The sequence below is a fragment of the Triticum aestivum genome, chromosome 7B (genome assembly GCF_018294505.1).
Source record: "Triticum aestivum cultivar Chinese Spring chromosome 7B, IWGSC CS RefSeq v2.1, whole genome shotgun sequence".
NCBI classification, from domain to species: Eukaryota; Viridiplantae; Streptophyta; class Magnoliopsida; order Poales; family Poaceae; genus Triticum; species Triticum aestivum.
The window spans coordinates 266,426,480-266,449,553 of record NC_057813.1 but is presented as its reverse complement, the minus strand read 5'-3'; the positions used below and the strand labels follow the sequence as shown (position 1 = coordinate 266,449,553).

General features: G+C 45.2%; 1 pseudogene; it reads right to left on the bottom strand.

Moving 5' to 3' along the window:
* LOC123157884 (uncharacterized) overlaps positions 1-19,049 on the bottom strand; it is a 33,980-nt pseudogene extending 14,931 nt beyond the window's left edge.
* Between the last annotated feature and the right edge of the window lie 4,025 nt (positions 19,050-23,074).

Below are 23,074 nucleotides of genomic sequence, written 5' to 3'. Positions count from 1 at the left end.
AACAGCCGAGCCGCCGAGGAAGAGGTAACTATAATTTCCTCCGACTCCGAGCCCCTGCCACGTCAGAAAATTCGAAGAGTAACCCGGAAAGTAAGATTTTCACATCCTTTGGCTTACCAAGATCCTCAATTTCTTTTGAAGCAACAGCAATGGAAAGTCGGAGGCAGACCCGGACCAGCAAGGACATAGATCTCTCCTCCGGCTTACCTGACGTAACCAGGAAGCGTCGGACTGAGGTTATCTCCGATTTACGTTCTGTTTTACCTCTGGCGGGTTTAATTCGTCAACCACTCAATTCATCTGACTCCAATTATCAGGATACCTCTCCTTCCTCCGGCGAGTCTATGCAGTCTAACATGCCGGCTTTCAAAACTGCCCCTAGGTAATGTAACTTTGTTTATCTTATGCTTTACCTTACTCATGCTTTTGTATTCACCCTTCTCCTGCTTTTGTTGACAGCATGCAAGTGAAGCCCAGTAAGAGGGCAAAGAAGAATAAGCCGTCCCAAGACCCGGTCGTGGCTGCATCGGAGCTTGGCATGGCTGCTCCTGACAGTTCCACCCATCAACCGCCGCCTGAACCGGCCTCTGATATTCCAGCACCAACCTCTGACCTGCCTGCCGAAGATACTCTCAACAGCTCTGATAACCCGGAAGCTCCCAGCCCGATCAAGACAAATGACCCGAAAGTTGAGATTCTGAGGTCTCAGTTTGTTGAACCAGGGCGGCCCACTATCCTTGCCAAATGCTCTGCTAAGCAGGAACTTATAGAACGCCGAAAGGCCAAACTGGACATCACTGATTATACTCACTTAAGCATTGGAGATATAGTCTCTGGCTATCTTAATCAAGTGCATAACAGCCGTGACCTGGAAATTGACATGATGAAGCAAATACAGCAAAAATCTGAGGTACACCTTATGCCCCTTTTTTGAAGCATACTTACTGTATCAGCCCCCAAGTCTATTACTTATGAATAAATATGTTGTAGACTTAGAAAACAGGTTAACACTGCACTGTCCGGTTTAGAAAGAAGATTTTTAACCCAGCTATAACATGATATGTTGAACTTGCAATACACATTAGCCCCCAAGTGTCAAGTATCTTTGCTTGCAAAGTGCTTGGGACTTAATTTGCATGAACTGGCATTATAAGTTAAAATTCTTAAGCATACATTAGCCCCCAAGTGTCAAGTATCTTTGCTTGCAAAGTGCTTGGGACTTAATGTTATCTTACCATGATTCTGAATATAACCTGGCATCAATGCAGGCCACCATAAGTCAATTTGAGTCAGAGATTGCTGACCTGAAGAGCCGTCTGACGGCCCAAGAATGTGAAATTCAAAAAGCCAACTCCAAATTTCAATTCAGTGTCTCTGAACAAGAGAAGTTGAAGAAGAATTTTGAGGCAGAGAAGAAAATCTGGCTGATGAAAAGGCTTCACTTGTGACCCGTGCCGAGACAGCAGAGGCATCACTTGCAGAAGCAACAACTAAGCTGTCCGACTTAAAGCGCCAGATATCTCAAATGGTCTCGGCCATCTTCGGTAAGTTACTGTATATAACCTCAAATATTTTAATCCTTCCTTTGATGACTATCTTAATCGTTATCTTCAGCTCACCTTATGCTTGTGAACGCAGGCCCTAGGAGCACAAACCTCAAGCAGAACATGTTGATCAAGCTGAAAGCGGTTTACACGCTAGTGGATCAACTGTATACCGGGTCACAACGTGCTTTGGCCATTGTAGCTTTATCAAATAACACTCCCCACCTTCTGCAAGATGTGCTGAAGTGTCTTGCTGTACTACCTCAACGAGTCCAAGATTTAAGGCGGGTGTCCTCAAGAGCCGGGGCTATAGCCGCATTGAGCCGGGCCAAAGCATGGATTGTAGAACTAGACCCGGCCGACCTCGCTCTTGGATATCCTAGTCTGAAAGAGGATGGGACCGTATTTGATGATCACGATTTCACCGCCTGCGTCAAAGACATACGCCCCGTGGCTACCCTCATTGGGAATGACACTGACCTTACCAAGTATCTGCCGGGCTATGACAGTGAGAACCGGAGAATTCCAACACCTCCCTATGATCAAGTCATCCTGATCCCTCCAACTCGTAAGCACACCTTTGCCCCTAAAGTGGACCCAGCCGATTTAATAGATGCGGAAGCTGAGTTTGAAGCTTTGAGTGGCATTGACTGGGCCTCGTCAACCTTCCAGGACAAGGCAACCGACGGAGAGGCGGAGAAGGATAACCGGGAATCTTCAAGCCCACCAAAGGAGTGAACCACCAGGCATTTATGACTTTGCAAAAAACAATGCTTCATTTATTCGGACTCGGGGAGTCTTGTAATAGGGTAGAAAAAACCTCTCAATTTTGTCATGCCTTCTCGCATGTTTATGGCGCTTAATACTTTCATAAGCCGCCATCGCTATATATTTCCAGCTTATGTTGATCATTTATTTCCTCGATGTTAATTTTGCTTGCCTTATCCTACATATATAACAATCAAAATTCCCTTGGCGGTTTATCGCATCAGGGGTCACATAAGGTACTGATAACCCAGAGGGCGAACCCAAAACATCATATACAGGCTGGTTTATGATTATATTTGTTAAACATAATCACAATAGTATACCTGTGATCCTTTTGGTAATCTCACCTGCTTATATGACCTTCACCATCCGGGTAAATTCAACTCCTGAAAGCTGGAAGATATAATGTTCACCTGGCACTTAACAACCTGGGGTGATCAATATTAAGCCGGAAGAACAAAAAACCATCTCATAGTGCTTTCAAAAAGGTCTTAAGATAGTCAAATGATTATTCTTATGAAATATAATGGATAATAAACAATATTCAAAGGTTTCTAATTCGAATATGATCAGTAAACCATTCCAAAGGGGTTAAGCTAAGATTCGAATACGTTCATATAGCCCCCCGTGGCTTTGGCGATGCCGATCAAGTAGGTATCGACAGCTGTGTTCTCTTTGCTTCGAATACAACCTATGTTTGAATAGGAAGCCCCCAAGTGACCATAAGAGTTGTTTAATGACGCTGATTCGAATACGATCCACGTTAGACCCAAAGGGGTTAAGCTATGATTCAAATATGATCAAGAAGCCCCCAAGTGGGTTTGGCAGTGTGCCGATCAAAGTGGGTATCGACAGCTATGTTCTCTTTGGTTCGAATACGACCTATGTTTGAACAGGAAGCCCCCAAGTGATCATGGCTAGATTCAGATATGATCATAAACCGGACCAAAGGGAAAGCCGGATTCAGATATGATCCGCTCCCTGTTGGTTGTTTCCACCACCTGACAAAGAGGACATATAAACTTTTGAAGGTAAAAAGGACAGAGGTCCTGCTTTATTGCTTTATACATCGTCAAAATATATACATCTTGATAGCCGGTGGCTCAAGTATAGTAAGGCCGAAGATGGGCGATATTCCACGGCCGGCGGGTCTCCTCCTCTGACTTACGTTAGTCTTTGTGCTCTCGAACATCGATGAGGTAGTATGACCTGTTGTTCAGATTCTTGCTAACCACAAAGGGTCCTTCCCAAGGGGGCGATAGCTTGTGCATGTCAGACTGATCCTAGATGAGTCGGAGCACTAAGTCGCCTTCCTGAAAGGTTCTTCTTCTAACCCGACGGCTATGATAGCGGTGCAGGTCTTGCTGGTAAATCGCTGAGCGGGCTATTGCTAAGTCTCGCTCCTCATCCAACAAGTCAAGTGCATCCTGACGAGCTTTTTCATTGTCAGCCTCAATGTAAGCCGCCACACGGGGTGAATCGTGTCGGATGTCACTTGGCAGGACTGCCTCTGCTCCATACACCATGAAGAAAGGTGTGTAACCTGTAGATCTGTTAGGCGTAGTGTTGATGCTCCATAGTATAGAGGGTAACTCCTCCAGCCAACAACCCGGAGTCCGCTGCAAGGGGACAAAGAGCCGGGGCTTGATACCTTTCAGGATCTCTTAATTAGCTCGTTCTGCTTGACCGTTGGACTGAGGATGAGCAACAGCCGAAACATCAAGCCGGATATGTTCTCGTTGACAGAACTCTTCCATGGCACCCTTGGAAAGATTGGTGCCATTATCAGTTATAATGCTATGTGGAAAACCAAAACGAAAGATCACATTTTTCATGAACTAAACCGCTGTGGCTGCATCACACTTACTGACTGGCTCTGCCTCAACCCACTTTGTAAACTAATCCACTGCCACCAGGAGGTGTGTCTTTTTATCCTTAGACCTCTTGAAAGGTCCAACCATGTCAAGCCCCCAGACTGCAAACGGCCAAGTGATTGGAATCATCCTCAACTCTTGAGCCGGCACATGAGCTCGTCGTGAGAATTTTTGACATCCATCACATTTGCTGACTAGATCCTCCGCATCAGCATGAGCCGTCAGCCAATAGAAACCATGACGGAAAGCCTTGGCCACAAGATATTTTGACCCGGCATGATGGCCACAATCTCCTTCATGGATCTCACGAAGTATCTCCTGGCCCTCCGTAGGCGATACACAACGTTGAAACGCCCCAGTGACACTTCGGTGATGTAACTCACCATGAATAATCATCATAGATTTGGACCGCCTAACGATTTGTCTTGCCAAGGTCTCATCCTCAGGCAACTCTCCCCGGGTCATATAGGCCAAGTATGGCACTGTCCAATCCAGGATGATGTGAAGAGCTGCCACCAGCTATGCTTCCGGGTCTGGCACTGCTAGTTCCTCCTCTGTAGGTACCTTGACAGAAGGATTATGCAAAACATCGAGGAAGGTGTTAGGCGGCACCGGCTTACGTTGAGATACCAACCGGCTTAAAGCATCAGCCGCCTCATTCTTCCTTGAATCAATGTGCTCCACTTGATAACCTTCGAAGTGCCCAGCTATAGCATCTACTTCACGATGATAAGCCGCCATAAGAGGATCCTTGGAGTCCCACTTGCCTGATACCTATTGGGCCACGAGATCTGAATTGCCAAAGCACCTTACTTGGCTCAAGTTCATCTCTTTGGCCACCCGGAGACCATGGATTAAGGCCTCGTATTCAGCTGCATTGTTAGTACAAGGAAACATAAGCCGGAGCACATAACAAAATTTGTCACCTCGAGGGGAAGTTAAAACAACTCCAGCCCCTGAGCCTTCTAACTGCCTGGACCCATCAAAATGAATAGTCCAATATGTGTTATCCGGCTTCTCCTCAGGTGCCTGCAACTCTGTCCAATCATTGATAAAAACCACCAAGGCTTGAGACTTAATAGCAGTACATGGCATATATTTCAAACCATGAGGCCCAAGCTCAATAGCCCACTTGGCGACTCGTCCTGTGACCTCCCTATTCTGGATGATGTCTCCCAAGGGGGCAGAACTTACCACAGTTATAGGATGACTTTGAAAGTACTGCTTCAACTTCCGGTTTGACATAAACACTCCGTAAACAAGTTTCTGCCAATGCGGATACCTTTGTTTAGACTCAATGAGAACCTCACTGATGTAGTAAACCGGCCGTTGAACCGGATGCTCCTTGCCAGCTTCCTTACGCTCTACCACGATGCAACACTGACAGCTCATGAATTAGCAGCCACATATAACAACAACGGCTCTTTATCAATGGGAGCCGCGAGGACCGGTGGCTCAGACAACTGTCTCTTTAAATCTTCAAAGGCAGCATCAGCAGCATCACTCCAGACAAAAGTGTCCGTTTTCTTCATCATCTGATATAGTGGTAGGGCCTTCTCACCTAACCGGCTTATGAACTGGCTTAAAGCAGCAACACGACCCGCCAGTCGTTGAACATCATTGATGCACGCCTGTTTAGCGAGAGAGGTAATCGCCTTGATCTTCTCCGGATTAGCTTCAATGCCTCTGTTTGATACCAGAAAACCCAAGAGCTTGCCTGCAGGTACACCAAACACACACTTGGTCGGGTTAAGCATCATCTTATAAACCCGAAGATTATCAAAGGTCTCTTTCCAGTCAGATATCAAGGTTTCCTTCTCTCTGGACTTCACCACGAAGTATCTCCTGGCCCTCCACATAAGCATGAACATTGCGACAATTTGATTGTGGAGACAGTTTTGCACACATCGCTGATAAGTCGCCTGAGCACTCTTGAGCCCAAATGGCATAGATACATAACAGAGGGCTCCAAACGGAGTGATGAAAGCCGTCTTCTCCTGGTCCTTAACTACCATTTTCATCTGATGATAGCCAGAGTAAGCGTCCAAAAAACTAAAACGCTCACAACCCGCCGTAGCATCAATGATTTGATCAATATGGGGGAGAGCAAAGGGATCAGCCGGACAAGCCTTGTTTAAGCCGCGTAATCCACACACATCCACCAGGTGCCGTTCTTCTTGAGCACAAGCACCGGGTTAGCCAACCACTCCGGGTGAAAAACTTTAACAATAAACCCGACCGCTAAGAGCCGGGCGACTTCCTCTCCAATAGCTTTCCGTCTCTCTTCGTTGAACCGTCGAAGAAACTTCCTGACCGGCTTATACTTCGGATCAATATTGAGAGTGTGCTCAGCGAGTTCCCTCGGTACACCCGACATGTTAGAAGGTTTCCATGCAAAGATCTCCCGCTTCTCATGGATGAACTCGATGACCACGCTTTCCTACTTAGGATCCAAATTGGTACTGATGCTAAATTGCTTAGAAGAATCGCCTGGAGTAAAGTCAACAAGCTTCATCTCAGCGGCCGATTTAAACTTCAACATTGGGTCATGCTCTGTAGTTGGCTTCTTCAGGGAAGTCATATCCACCGGGTCAACATTATCTTGATAAAATTTTAGCTCTTCCACTGCACAAGCAGACTCAGCATAAGCCGCGTCGCCTTCTTCACACTCCAAGGCTACCTTTTGACTCCCATGCACAGTGATGGTGCCCTTATGACCCGGCATCTTGAGCTGCAAATAAACATAACACGACCGTGCCATGAACTTAGCATAAGTCGGCCGCCCTAATAGAGCATGATACGGACTCCTGATTTTGACCACTTCAAACGTCAATTTCTCAGCCCTGGAGTCATACTCATCTCCAAAGGCCACTTCCAGTTCAATCTTGCCAACTGGGTAAGCCGATTTACCAGGAACCACTCCATGAAAAACAGTGTTGGACGTCCTCAAATTCTTATCAGTTAACCCCATGCGTCGAAAGTTCTCATAATAGAGGATATTGATGCTGCTACCCCCGTCCATGAGTACCTTAGTGAACTTATATCCACCAACCTGAGGTGCTACCACCAAGGCTAACTGACCCGGATTATCAACTCGTGGAGGGTGATCTTCTCTGCTCCATACAATGGGCTGTTCTGACCACCTCAGATAACGAGGAACCACCGGCTCAACAGAATTTCACGGCCCTCTTATGGACCTTCTGATCACGTTTGCATAAGCTAGTGGTGAAAACGTGATACTGCCCACTATTCAGCTGCTTCGGATTGCTTTGATAACCCGACTGCTGCTGTTGCTCCCCTTGACCAGACTGTTGTTTATTATAACCGCCTTGATGTCCCTGAAAACCGGAGCTTGAACCGCCGCCCGGGCCATGAAAGCCACCAGCTCCTGAGCCGCCGCCTGACCCATGATTACCATCAAACATGTTGGAATTCTTGAAGGCCTTCATGATCGCGCAATCTTTCCATAAGTGGGTGGCGGGTCGTTCCCGGGTGCCGTGTCTCGGGCAAGGCTCATTGAGTAACTGCTCAAGAGATGGGCCTGACCCGCCAGATCCAGGGGGCGGTTTTCCCTTACGTCTCTGATTATTACCCTGCGCGTTGGCATTGGCCACAAACTCCGGGTTACCCTCTGCCTTACGCTTATTGCCTCATTGATTCATTGGGTTATGCTGCTGGCCCTTTCCATTGCCGTTCTTCTTTCCCTTCCCTGTCCTTTCCTCATCAGACGCGGGATCCTTGGTACTATCAGAATCGGTGTACTTGACTAAAGCTGCCATCAGAGTACCCATGTCGTTGCAATCACGCTTAAGGCGCCCCAGTTTCTGTCTCAGTGGCTCAAAGCGATAGCTCTTCTCCAACATGAGGAGTGCAGAGTCGGCATCCATCTTGTCAGATGAATGTATTATCTCCTTGACCCGGCGTACCCAGTGAGTCGTGGATTCACCCTCCTCCTGCTTACAATTTGTCAAGTCCACTATTGACATAGATTATTTGCAAGTGTCCTTGAAGTTCTGGATGAAATAGGTTTTTAGCTTTGCCCACGAATTAATGGAATTGGGCGGCAAGCCCTTTAACCAAGATCGGGCCATTCCATCTAACATCATGGTGAAGTACTTAGCCATTGCTGCGTCGCTGACCTCCAGCAGCTCCATGGCCATCTCGTAACGTTCAATCCATGCTCCGGGCTGTAAGTCGGCCGTGTAATTCGGTACCTTTCGAGGTCCCTTGAAGTCCTTGGGTAGGCACACATTACGCAGAGCCGGTACCAAACAAGGAACACCGCCGGTTCTATTAGCCACTCCCGTCTCAACGGAAGTCGTCAGAAACTCTGGGAAATCTTGATGAGCCGTTTGTTGAGCCGCCAGCTGAGCCGCCCGCTCGTTCTCCTGACGTATTCAGTCTTGCACCGGATTATAGCCACCGGGCTGGTTACGGCACTGGGCGTTGCTTGACAAAGCTTCTGACTCCATGTGCCTACTGTAACTTGGACTTCGATTTTGATGAGGCGGTGCTAACCAAGGCGGAGGAGTTGAATGAATCATGTCCCGGCTATGAGAATAAGTCTCTTGCTGAGCCAGGGCCGTCTGGAGAAGTTCTCTGACCCTCTGGGTCTCCACTGCTGTCGGGTCATCACCGTCCACTGGGAGAGATGCCAAGCAGGCCGATGCTGCGATTAAGTTTTCCATGGGGTTGGAAAAGTGACCCGGCGATATCGGCACGTAACGGGGCGGTGCCATACTCCCATGAAGAGGTGCCATCTCCCGAGGCTGAGCCGGTCCTCCTGTTCCGACTGTCATAAACTGATTTGCATCTGGCGGGTTACTTGGTCCGGCTCCGGGTGTAGCAAAAAGATTCCGAGGATCATAAACCGGAGGTAAACGGGACTGGATTTTCTGATGTCTCCTCCTCATCACCTTGTTAGACGCGTTTAGGCTCATCGTAAGCTGGTAGTCTTCTGACTGTAGCCGCTGTGCCCGCGCATCCAAAGCCACCCGTTCTGTGGCTAACCTGGTGTCCTCAGCTGCCAAGGCCTCCTTGGCCCGAGCTATTTCCTCGCGCACCCGTGCCACCTCTGCGTCATGCTCATCTTTATTTGCAGGTAGAACTATGGCGGTTAACAGGGCCGTGAGCTTATCCATGAGATCTATCAGCGCCTGAGCCGGCGGGCGCACAGGGCCTCCTACCCCGGCGGCTCCTGTCCCGGACGTTATTGCTGTAGCGGCTGTAGAGTTTTGGTCGGGTTGAGTCCCAGCCATGAAGACTCCCGCCCATCTTGGCGGCTCATAGGGGTCCGGAATACTGGTGCCATCGGAACAGCCCCCGAGCATGCCGTTTTTCACTTGGTACAGCGAATCTGTTGAACCGGCGGACGAATCACCGTCAGAGAGGACGGCCGTCTCACCACCATCTTTAGATCCTTCAGAAAGTTCCTCTCCATGGATGCAGCCCACGAAGGCATGCGTCATGACGAGTTGAGCTCGGACCTTTCTCGCACGCTAAGCCATCTCGACGAGGTCGGTGCAGTTGTCCGGCTCAGGGCCCGGCTCACCAATCCGGCCGATGAAGACGTGGATTCCGCCGAAGGGGACCCGGTACCCGTACTCAATTGAGCCGGTGTCAAGGCCCCCGCCTTCGTCGTCGATGTAGATCTTGCCGCGACGACTCTTGGTCATCCAACCCACTACATATCCCTTGAGCCCTTCGAAGTTGCCCTTCAAGAACTCAAATCCACCGTGCGTTGGCCCCAAGGTGGGCGCCAACTTTCGTGGAATTTTCACGTCAGATGTCCTTTGAAAGGACTTAGTTGTGGAGCCATCGCAACTAGGAAGCTTGAAGGGGTTAATCGGGACAAAGGACACGAGAGGTTTATACTAGTTCGGCCCCTTAGAGTGAAGGTAAGGCCTACGTCTAGTTGGGTTGGTATTGATTGATGTTTCGATGATCAGGGAGCGAGATACGCTATGCCCGGCTCTCGATCAGTTGTTTCCTACCCTAAGCCGCCGGTGGATCGTCCCCTTATATATACGGGGGATGCCCTGCGGCCTACAAAGTCCAGGCCGGCTCATAGACAGTGTCCGGCTCAGTGACTAGTTAAATCTACCTTATGTTACAAGTCATATCATCATGGCAGTTTACCACTATGGGCCTTAAGCCGCCTGTGGGCCTTAACTCCTTTATTGAACCGCCATCTTCATGCTTGGTCTTGGGCTTCTTCTGATGAATACTCTTTGCGTAACCCGACTCCTCCTAGGTGGCTTACACAAATAGTTATATCCCCAACAGAAACCTTAGTGTTCCTGATATTATTATTTTGTTCCATGGTTTACACTGCAATAACTCTGTTACTATGGGTGGAATTGTTGCTAGACGGTTAAGTCTGAACCATACTAAGGGCCCCATCTTTGGAGGCATTTATGCTTCACGCCTAGCTAAATATTTTGAAATACCTATTAGGCATGAGGAGAAAGAAGAAACATCGTTACCCCGTGCTTATTTAGATTATAAGAGTATGCTAGAGCATGACTTTCTTGTTAAGAGTCATGAAGGGGAGCTCAAATATAAATTATACTTTGATAAACATCACCCTGAGACTATTACTTTGCCTGCTCCCTCTTTGTTTAACTTGTCTGCAGGTCTACACATCGTTCCGTGGGCGGCCATTCAAACCTATCGAAATCCTGCACCAGCCCCGGAACCGGAACCACAAGATGAGCCTCCACGACAGTATGTTTATTCTTGGGATCCAGAGGTGGTTGCCAGCCAGTGGCAGTCAGAGTCCTCTTCATCGCAGTATGACCCCAGCTACACCTACGGGTATCCGCCAGGCTATCCCTGACAATAGACCAACTTAGGCCAAAAGCCTAAGCTTGGGGGAGTACGTATTTCCCACCGACATTACATTCATGTTCACACACACTCATTGCTAGATGTCGGTACTCATAATCTTTCTTGTGTGTTTAATAAACCTTAAGAAAAAACCAAAAAAAATTGTTAGTAGTAGTTTATTTCTTTGCCGTAGTAATTAAAAAGAAAACCCAAAAATATTTCCCGTTCTTCTTTTTGCTTGTTGGGAGCTTTCCTGTGTAAATAGTTTTTATTTCTTTTCTTTTTTTGGGGGTCAATAGGAGAAGACCATGATTAAATTGTTGAAGTGGCTCTTATATGCATCATTGTTGATTTAACCAAGAGCCCATATTGCTTTGTCTTCTCCTGTTTATTGAATGCTCATAGATTCCAGCTTAGTCCAATGCACGTGCACTCTTATTATTATTCACATCGTTCGGTCGTGCAAGTGAAAGGCAATCATGATGATATATGATGGACTGACTGAGATGGGAAAAGCTGGTATGAACTCGACCTCTCTTGTTTTTGTAAATATGATGAGTTCATCGTTCTTGATTCAGCTTATTATGAATAAACATGTTTGCAATGACAATTAGAGATCATAGTTGCTCGTGCCATGCTTGATTAGCTATGAGTTATAATGGTTTACCTTGCATGCCAACATGCTATTAAAATGATTGTGATGTGGTATGATGGGGTGGTATCCTCCTTTGAATGATTTAAGTGACTTAACTTGGCACATGTTCACGCATGTAGTTGAAACAAATCAACATAGCCTTCGCGATATTTATGTTCATGGTGGATTATATCCTACTCATGCTTGTATTCAATGTTTATTAATTTTAATGCATGTTCATGACTGTTGTCGCTCTCTAGTTGGTCGCTTCCCAGTCTTTTGCTAGCCTTCACTTGTACTAAGCGGGAATACTACTTGTGCATCCAATCCCTTAAACCCCAAAGTTATTCCATATGAGTCCACTATACCTTCCTATATGCGGTATCTACCTGTGGTTCCAAGTAAATTTGTATGTGCCAAACTCTAAACCTTCAAATAAACATTCTGTTTTGCATGCTCGAATAGCTCATGTATCAACTAGGGTTGCCCTTATCTTCCGTGTTAGGAGGGTTATTCTCAAGAGGAGTGGACTCCGCTCCTCATTCACGAGAAGATGGCTGGTCACCGGGATGCCCAGTCCCATGCTTTATGCAAACTAAATCAAAATAATTGCAAACAAAACTCCCCCTGGGACCCGTTGAATGTTGGAGGCACTCGTTGTTTAGAGCAAGCCATGGATTGATGCTTGTGGAGGAGGGGGAGTATAAACTTTACCATTCTGTTTGGGAACTGCCTATAATTTGTTTAGCATGGAAGATATCGTCATCTCTTAGTTGTTATGTTGACAATAAAAATATGCCGCTCAAAATATAATTTATCTCTATTTCAAAACCGAGCTCTGGCACCTCTACAAATCCCTGCTTCCCTCTGTCAAGGGCCTATCTATTTACGTTTATGTTGAGTCATCACCCTCTTATTAAAAGCACTAGCTGGAGAGCATAGCTGTCATTTGCATTCATTACTTTTAATTTATATCGGGTATGACTATGATTGGATCTCTTTTACCATGAATTACAATGTCTAGTCAATCCTTGATCTTTGAAGGTGCTCTACATTTATGTTTTGCGGTCTCAGAAAGGGCTAGCGAGATACCATCTTGTTATATCATATTATGATTATTTTTAGAAAGTGTTGTCATCCAAGATTTATTATTATGGCTTGCTAGCTGATTATGTTATTGATATGAGTAAACATGAGACCTGAGAATTATTGCAAATGTGGTTAGTTAAAATCTTTGCTGAAAACCTGAATGCTGGCTTGACATAGGTACAACAACAAGAGCAAACAGAGTTTGTAAAAGTTTTTCTTTTTCTCTTTCAGTTTGTCAACTGAATTGCTTGAGGACAAGCAAGGGTTTAAGCCTGGGGGAGTTGATACGTCTCCATCGTATCTACTTTTCCAAACACTTTTGCCCTTGTTTTGGACTCTAACTTGTATGATTTGAATGGAACTAACCCGGACTGACGCTGTTTTTAGCAGAATTGCCATGATGTTGTTTTATGTGCAAAAAACAAAAGTTCTCGGAATGACCTGAAACACCACGGGATGTCTTATAAAAAATAATAAAAAATCCTCGCCAAAGATGAAGACCAGGGGGCCCACACCCTGTCCACGAGGGTGGGGCGCGCGCCCCCTACCTCGTGGGCCCCCTGGAGACCCTCCGACGCCAACTCCAACTCCATATATTGGCTTTCGGGGAGAAAAAAATCAGAGAGAAGAAATCATCGCGTTTTACGATACGGAGCCGCCGCCAAGCCCTAATCACTCTCGGGAGGGCTGATCTGGAGTCCGTTCGGGGCTCCGGAGAGGGGGATTCTTCGCCGTCGTCATCATCAACCATCCCCCGTCACCAATTTCATGATGCTCACCATTGTGCTTCAGTAATTCCATCGTAGGCTTGCTGGACGGTGATGGGTTGGATGAGATTTATCATGTAATCGAGTTAGTTTTGTTAGGGTTTGATCCCTAGTATCCACTATGTTCTGAGATTGATGTTGCTATGACTTTGCTATGCTTTATGCTTGTCACCAGGGCCCGAGTGCCATGATTTCAGATCTGAACCTATTATGTTTTCATGAATATATGTGTGTTCTTGATCCTATCTTGCAAGTCTATAGTCCCCTACTATGTGATATGATCCGGCAACCCCGAAGTGACAATAATCGGGACCACTCCCGGTGATGACCATAGTTTGAGGAGTTCATGTATTCACTATGTGCTAATGCTTTGTTCCGGTTCTCTATTAAAAGGAGGCCTTAATATCCCTTAGTTTCCAATAGGACCCCGCTGCCATGGAAGGGTAGGACAGAAGAATTCATGCAAGTTCTTTTCCATAAGCACTTCTGACTATATTTGGAATACATGCCTACATTACTTTGATGAATTGGAGCTAGTTCTGTGTCACCCTATGTTATGACTGTTACATGACGAACCGCATCCGGCATAATTATCCATCACTAATCTGGTGCCTATGAGTTTTCCATATACTGGTTCTCGCTTATTTACTTTTCCGTTACTACTATTACAATCACTACAAAATACCAAAAACATTACTTTTGCTGTCTTTACTTCTGTTACGGATACCACCACTATCATATTACTTTGCTACTAAACACTTTGCTGCAGATACTAAGTTTCCAGGTGTGGTTGAAATGACAACTCAGCTGCTAATACTTGAGAATATTCTTTGGCTCCCCTTGTGTCGAATCAATAAATTTGGGTTGAATACTCTACCCTCGAAAACTGTTGCGATCCCCTATACTTGTGGGTTATCACAATGCTAAATGTTTCTTGATTTATTATTCAAACACCATGGTGTGGGTAATATCATCATTCTTCCCTCGCCCCTTTGTCTAAATACTTTTGAACTTGCTGTCCTATCATGTATATCATGACTCGCCTTTCCTTGGGAAGGATATACCCTAAATTCTTGTGTGCAAACACATTTTTCCTTTCCTTTGATCTGATTAATCTAATGATCACATTTTCCTTTCCATTGATTTGTTTAACCTTTCTTGTGATCTATATGATCTAAGCAGTAATATTCTTCTGCCTATGTAAACACCTTGGTGTACAACCGTGTCAGTAAGACCCTGTCGCATTTGTTGATGGCATTCTAGTAACCAACGATGGACGAGAACTTTGCCTATTGGTCCACCTCGTTTCAACGAGCAGGAAAGTGGTTCTCTTCGTCCCTCGCCCTTGGTGCCGATGTTGTTGCCAACATAACGGACAGGCTATCCTCTGACCTGCCTTAATGTCATGACCGTGCAAGATGTCAGCACCCTTCCTACTTCTAGCCCACATGGTGAGCCCATAACCCATAGTTCCACAGGATCGAAACTTGAGTCTCCTGTACAACAATGATTCCGAAGCTATCCCTGCACCTAGGTTCGTACGCGTTTCCGTGATCGATCTTCCTTGTAGTGATCCATTCTGGAATCAAACGCAAGATTGTAGGACCTTGAAGTATGTCTAGAGGGGGGGTGATTAGACCACTTGACCAATTAAAAACTTAACCTTTTCCCAATTTTAGAGTTTGGCAGATTTTAGCTACTTTAGGACAAGTCAAGCAATCATCACACTATTCAAGTAAGCATGCAGAGAGTATATAGGCAGCGGAAATTAAAGCATACATCTTGCAAGAAAGTAAAGGGAAGGGTTTGGAGGATTCAAACGCAATTGGAGACACGGATGTTTTTGGCGTGGTTCCGATAGGTGGTGCTATCGTACATCCACGTTGATGGAGACTTCAACCCACGAAGGGTAACTGTTGCGCGAGTCCACGGAGGGCTCCACCCATGAAGGGTCCACAAAGAAGCAACCTTGTCTATCCCACCGTGGCCGTCGCCCACGAAGGACTTGCCTCACTAGCGGTAGATCTTCACGAAGTAGGCGATCTCCTTGCCCTTACAAACTCCTTGGTTCAACTCCACAATCTTGTCGGAGGCTCCCAAGTGACACCTAGCCAATCTAGGAGACACCACTCTCCAAGAAGTAACAAATGGTGCGTTGATGATGAACTCCTTGCTCTTCTGCTTCAAATGATAGTCTCCCCAACACTCAACTCTCTCTCATAGGTTTTGGATCTGGTGGAAAGAAGATTTGAGTGGAAAGCAACTTGGGGAAGGCTAGAGATCAAGATTCATATGGTAGGAATGGAATATCTTGGCCTCAACACATGAGTAGGTGGTTCTCTCTCAGAAATGATAAGTTGGAGGTGTAGGTTTGTTCTGATGGCTCTCTCCATGAATGAAGAGGAGGCGGAGGGGTATATACAGCCTCCACACAAAATCTAACCGTTACACACAATTTACCAAACTCGGTGGGACCGATTCAACAGACTCGGTCGGACCAATTTAGTAAACCTAGTGACCGTTAGTAATTTTCGGTGGGACTGACATGCATCTCGGTGAGACCGACTCGGTTAGGGTTAGGGCATAACGTAATCTCGGTAAGACCGATTACACAAACTCGGTGAGACCGATTTGGTAATAAGCTTTCCAGAGAGTTGGTCAGGTAAACTCGATGGGACCGATTTGCTCTTTTCGGTGAGACCGAAATGTTACAAAATGGAAACAGTGAGTTTACATTGCAATCTCGGTGGGACCGATCGCACACTTCGGTTAGACCGAAACATTACGAAGGGAAACAGAGAGATTACAATCCCATCTCGGTGAGACCGAGATCCCTATCGGTAAGACCGATTTGCTTAGGCTTTGTGGCAGTGGCTATGACTTTTGGAATCGGTGGCGCCGGAAAGGAAGAATCGGTGTGACCGATTTTGGCTTTGGGTTTAGGTCATTTGGATGTGGGAAAGTAGCTGAGGGTTTTGGAGCATATCACAAAGCACATGAAGCAAGAGGCTCATTAAGCAACACCTCATCCCTCCTTGATAGTATTGGCTTTTCCTATAGACTCAATGTGATCTTGGATCACTAAAATATAAAATGAAGAGTCTTGAGCTTTTGAGCTTGAGCCAATCCTTTGTCCTTAGTATTTTGAGGGATCCACTTTCATCATCCATGCCATGCCATTCATTGAGCTTTCCTGAAATAATAGTCTTGGAATAGCATTAGCTCAATGAGCTATATGTTGTTATGAATTACCAAAACCACCTAGGGATAGTTGCACTTTCAATCTCCCCCTTTTTGGTAATTGATGACAACATATAGATCAAAGCTTAGACAAAAGATAATAAGATTGAATAATATCGTCGCTTTGAGAAGTATGTGATAAGCAAGAGCTCCCCCTAAATTTGTGCATAGTTTAAGATTTGCTTTGGACTGCAAATGCACAATGAATTAGGCTCATGGGTTACTCTTCCATGTCACATACATCTTGGTGGAGCGCTCAAAATAATAAACATTGAATGCATGCACTCATCACCAAGCAAAGTGAATGATCACATAAGATAGATAGGATAATATCATCAAACATGCATAAGTGTAGCTTATGATCAAACACATGATCATCAATGTCTCACAAGCATAGTATCACAAGCAATCAAAAGCAAACAAGTTTAACCACCAAATAAAGAAAGAGAGAACAAAAGCAACACTATCTCTCTCGAAGCCTATGATCTATACATTTTTCTCCCCCTTTGGCAACAAGTTACCAAAAAGTTCATAGAAAATGCATAGTGCTAGATCGACTCTCAGGCTTGATCTTCAGGTGGTGGTGTCCGGATAACTCCAAGAACGAAGGCTTCAGTTGAAGTAGAGGGTGATGGAGTTGATGCTGGAGCTGGTTGCACTGGAGCTGAAGGGGCAGTAGCTGGTGCTGAAGATGTTGCTCTAGTGTCTGCCACATGCACTGCAACTGACCTCTGGGCTCTAGGAACTCTGGCAAACACGTTTGTTGTAGTCTTGACCTGCCTCTCCTGCATGTCATCCTGCAGCTGCTCTACAACTGACTGAATCTCAGTTACTTTGACATCAAGGTCATGGAATTTGAGTTCCATGATTCTTTCCAAGCTCTCCTGATTCTGAATGAGGGTGGCCAGTCCCCTCTCAATCCTCAGTGTTGATGCTATCAAGTAACCAAGCTGCTCCTTCTTGTTCTTCAATAAAATTCAGATGCCTCCTCTTGAGTTGGCATCCTGGCAGCCTTCTCCTTCTTTGCCTTCTCCTTCTTCTCTTGTGCTTGAACTGAAGATGGGTCATTCTCATTCATGACAACCTCATTGTCCTCAAAGTCTGGATAAAGTGGAAAATGTTCCTTATCCAATTGATATTTCCTTGTGCCCATCTTTGAGTTTATCAGCTCCTGTATCTGAGGTGCATATCCACAGCTCCTCTTCTAATCTGCTGCAGTCCTCTTAATGGTTTCAATCATCAGGCTCATGACTTTGAACTTCTGTGGCACATAAAACACATGCAACATGTTGATGGCATGCCCTCTGATCATGTTATGGTCAGCAGACTTGGGCAATAGAGTGTGCCTCAGAATCCAATTGATAGTTGGCAGCCCTGACAACAGAAAATGAACTGATCCAAACTTGTGAGTCTCAACTGCCTTGTCTGGGATCTCCTTGTACATGTGTGCCATGGAATTGTGATACATCTTCTTCTTTGCATAGATATCCAGGTCATCCTCATTTTCCTTTGGGGCATTTATTAGACTTGCCCATTCTTCAATAGTGGATTGGTACCTTGTACCCTCAGACATCCAAACAATTCTTCCATCTGGATAAAAATGTGATGTGGAGTAGAATTGCATGATAATCTCATCATTCCAGTGGGTAAACTTTTGCCCAACAAAATCAGCAACTCCACAAGCAACAAAGCTTTCTTGCACTCCAGGATAGTGCTCTTCATTGTACTTGATGTAGGTCCAGTCGACCCACCTCATGTCACAAACTATGGGCTTCTTATCCAATAGAATTGTCTCATAGAAGTCCTTCTATTCCTTTTTATGGAACCTGTAGTCAATAGCAGTTCTTCTCCTTGAGGCATATGGATCTTCCATCCTCCATAGCCTCAACCCTGAGTCCTTCCTGATCCTCATGTCCTCAGCCACAGGATGGGTATCATTGTGGTCTGGTATCTTGGGCTTGAACTTCCTTAGGACATGTCCTTCTTCATCTTCTTCATCAGCAACATTTGGCACTGGGGCCTTGTTCTTCTCAGCAGCTGGAATACTCCTAGTATTCCTCTTTGGTAGTTGCTTGGCCTTGGAGGCAGCTTTGGGTGCTTCCTTGGGCTTAGATGTTGCAGCCCCTGATCTGATTGCATCACCCATAAGCTTGGGTGCCTTAGGTGCTGGTGCAGCAACCTCTTCTTCCTCTTCAGAATCTCTTCTCATAGAGGGCTTTCCAAGAACCTGGGCAGTTGTGGTTCTTGATCTCTTCTTCTTCTTGTCCTGGGCACCTTCATCCTCTGATTCAATTGTAAACTTCATTGTCTCTCTAGTGGGGACTTTCTTGGGTTTGGAAGAAGTGACTTTTTTCTCAGGTGCCTCTTTGGGTTCAGTCTGTTTTGGCACTTGAGTGGATCCTCTGACCTTGGGCATTGGTGTCCTCTTGGCAGGAACTTTCTTTTTCAGTCCAGGCTTTGTGCTATGTGCAGAGCCATATTCCTTCTTGAGCACCACTTTCTTGGAAGTAGCCTCATCTTCTCCAGCTTTGTAGTCCTCCTCTTCTGACTCTGAGGTTCTCTTTCTCCTTTGCCTGGTAGCAGCCTTAGGCAGGTTGATAGGAGTGCTTCTGCTCCCTTCATCTGTAGAGCTTGAGGGACTAGTGCCCTTGCTCATGTCAATCTGCTCTTCTGACCTGTTCTGGCTGTCACTCTAGTCTGACATGCTGCAAAAGCTTACTACTGACCCTGTGAAGAGTTATAGATGAGATAGAAAGGATGAGCATCACAAAATGCAGAGATTTTTGCAAAAGAATTATTCAAAAATTCAATTTTAGTTTTCCACAGAAAGCATTTCGGATCAACCGATTTTCAAACTCGGTGATACCGAAGCAGTTTTGGAACCTAAACTAATGATCTCGGTTGGACCGAGCCACAGTTCGGTGGCACCGAGACTGCTAGGGTTTCACAGAATCCTAAAATCGGTCGCACCTATTAGCAATTCTCGGTCAGACCGAGAGTCACTAGTGCAATGGCATAAGCCAAATCGGTGAGACCGAGTTTTTCAACTCGGTGGGTCCGAGATGGTTTCGGCGGAAACCTAACCCTAAAAATTTGAATCTAATCTACTGTACGGACTACTTTGGCTGGATAGGATTGTTTCAATCGTGGCAAGATTCAATAAGAATACAATGTGCTAGGAATCAGATGTGGATAGCACAAAGATCGAGTCCATACCCTAGCTTGGCAATGAACTCGCTACGACGGCAACGGCGGGGGCAAAATCCGTTGACGGCGGCGGAGACCAGCTATAGGAGGCTGCTGGCGATGAGGAGACAATCCGGAGACCTTCGATGGCAGAGCAAGCTATTGCGCGGGCGAAGGGTTTCGGAGAAATTTCCAAAATTTTGCCTGTGACTATATATAGCCCGACCCTGTCGGTGTGACCGAGTGGAACAACTCGGTGGCACCGAGATGCATAACTGTGTACAGTTATAGCAAATCGGTGTGACCGAAAAGTTCAAATCGGTTGCACCGAGATTGAAAACTCAGATCAACTTAATGATCTCGGTAGGACCGAAATGGAGGAATCGGTCAGACCGAGAGTCACAAAGAGGTTTTGGAAGTTTAAGTCTATGACGAATCGGGGACTCCGAGTGCTCCTCACATAGAGTGGTTCGAATCTGGCTTTATCAAATTTTGTGATGTAGCATGAATAGAGTTTGAGATATGAAAAGCATAGATAGCTTGAGAAAGTTCTTAGGCATTCTTGTCCATCCACTTGGCAAAAAGAAAAGAACCCAAACAATCAAAACAACAAGTGGATGTCCTTGACTGAGTAAAATATGCACCAACATGCTCACACAATAAAATGGCAAGTGAAATATGTGGCAAAGCATGCACAACCAATTCTAGCATCTATCAAACAATTGGCGATGACTAGGTCATCTATATATGAGTATATTGACTTAGGAGTCAAATGAGAACATTTGATCATAGGTCATACTCATCGTTTAAGCTCAAGTGGGGTTACCACTTTTACATAATGCATTGATGTGTTCACACCATTAGAGTAGCTTTGACTCAATTCTTAGAGTTAAGCTCCCCTAGATGTGAGATCCCCCCTTAGAGGGATGAACTAACCTTGGGTTTTGTCGATGATGACTTCATGTAGGTGTTGAAGATGTGGATGCTCAATGTTGATGTAGATCATTTGGAGCAATCCTTTGGAGTGAGTTGCACTTTCAACTTACCTACATGGGTTAGTCCCACAAGGAACAAACAAGTATATCCATAGACATAGAGTGATGCACACACAAGATGATGTCCATGAAAACATTAGGTTACCTTGTCCCTTGCCTTACCAACATGAGGGTTTGTGACTCCTTGAACTAGTGCAAGATGTGGAAGTTGATTGCACTTGTTCTTGCCATAATGATATGAGTGAAGAATGTTGGCGGAGTCACCCTCAAGAACTCTCTAGTTCTTATTCTTCGAGATCCACATCATCTTGATGGGAATCCTTGGAGTTGTAGTTGTACTTGATGAAGTAGAACTTGACGTAGTCTTGGGAACCCACTTGAACGAGGCTTTAGGTGCTTCTTCAAATGCATCAATCTCTTCTTGAAGCTTGTCCTTGCCTTTGTTCTTGTGGTCTTGTGGTGGAAGATCATCTTGAGCTTGTGTTCCCTTGAAGGAAGTAGGATCATACTTCTCTTGTTGAGGAACAAACTTCGTCTTGGGGTATTGATCTTCTTCCCACTCAACTCCATTGGCATTGAACTTTCGTTCAAAACCAACACCTTGATTCTTCCGGTGCCTTCCTTGCTTAAGTACAATTTCCTCGAATTGCTTACTCCCGGCAAGGCTCTTGTAAACACCTTTCTCTATAATTCCCTTCAATAAGCTATTTTCTTTCTCAAGTGTAACTTGGCTAAGAGAATCATTAGTGGAATCAAGAGAACTACTAGAAGCAACAATATTGGATTTGACATGATTATTGTTACTACTAGAGGAAGTATCTTTCTTGTACTTGTTACTAGACTTGACTTGAGGAATGTAAGTAGATAAGAGTAAACTCTTGGCAATGTAAGAAGAGCTTTTCTTGCAGATATCATCATTGATTGCCTTTAAGAACTCATGCTCTTTCTCAAGATTGAGCTTTTCAAAGCGTAACTTCTCATGAGCCCTTAAAAGTTCTCGATGATCTTCGAAGATAGTTTCATGAGCCAACTTAAGAGTGTTTAGTTCTTTAGTTAGAAGCTCAATCTTCTCCTTATCATTGTCATTCATTTTATCTTGATTAGCATGATTAATTGATGTTTCATCATAGTATTCATCACTAGAGTTGTCAACAAGTAAATCATCATCCACAAGCAAGTCATCTTCATCACTATTGAAATCAACATACTCAGGATGTGTTACCTTTGGACCTTTGGTCGTGAAGCATTTTCCAATTCCTTCATTTGGTGAATCAAATATGTCGTAGGAGTTGGTTGACACAAGTGCTAGACCGGCAACACCTTCATCTTGAGTATATTTGGAGTCGGAGTGATAGCTTCTCTCGGAGTGATCGTCGAAGTCGGAGCCAGATACCCATTCACCAACATGAGCTTGATGTCTTCATTTTGTGTAGCTCCTTGATGACTTGTCCTTCCTTTCCGAATCCTTGCTTCTCCATGAGGGTCTTCATTCATAACGATCATCTCTACTCCTCCTCTCTCTTGGTGGTGATTCTTCTCTTTTGCTTCTTCTTCTTGGAGAATCTTCTCTTCTTTTGTAGGGTGCCGTACACTCATTGGAATAGTGTCCGGGTCTCCCACAATTGTAGCAATTGCGCTCTCGACTAGAAGATCTTTTGTCATTGTAAGACCTTGACTTTGAGCTTCTTTCTTTGCTTCTACTCTTGTAGAATTTGTTGAAGTTCTTCACCATTAAGCTCAATTCTTCATTGAAGGTTTGTTTCTCACTTGATGATGTGGGGGCTTCACTTGAGGCTTTGTAAGCACCACTTGACTTGTTGTGAAGTTCCTCCTTATTCTTGAGTGACATCTCATGAGCAACAATTCTTCCAATGACTTCCATTGGCTTGAGATCTTTGTAGTTTGGCATCATTTGAATCAATGTGCACACGGTATCATACTTTCCATCCGATACTCTTAGGATCTTGTTGATGATGAATTTGTCTGTCATCTCTTCACTCCCTAAGTTGGCAATCTCATTTGTGATAAGAGCAAGCCTAGAGTACATTTCAGCGACACCTTCACCATCCTTCATTTTGAACTTGTCAAGATGACTTTGGAGCACATCCAACTTGGATTCCTTGACGGATTCGGTACCTTCATGCATATC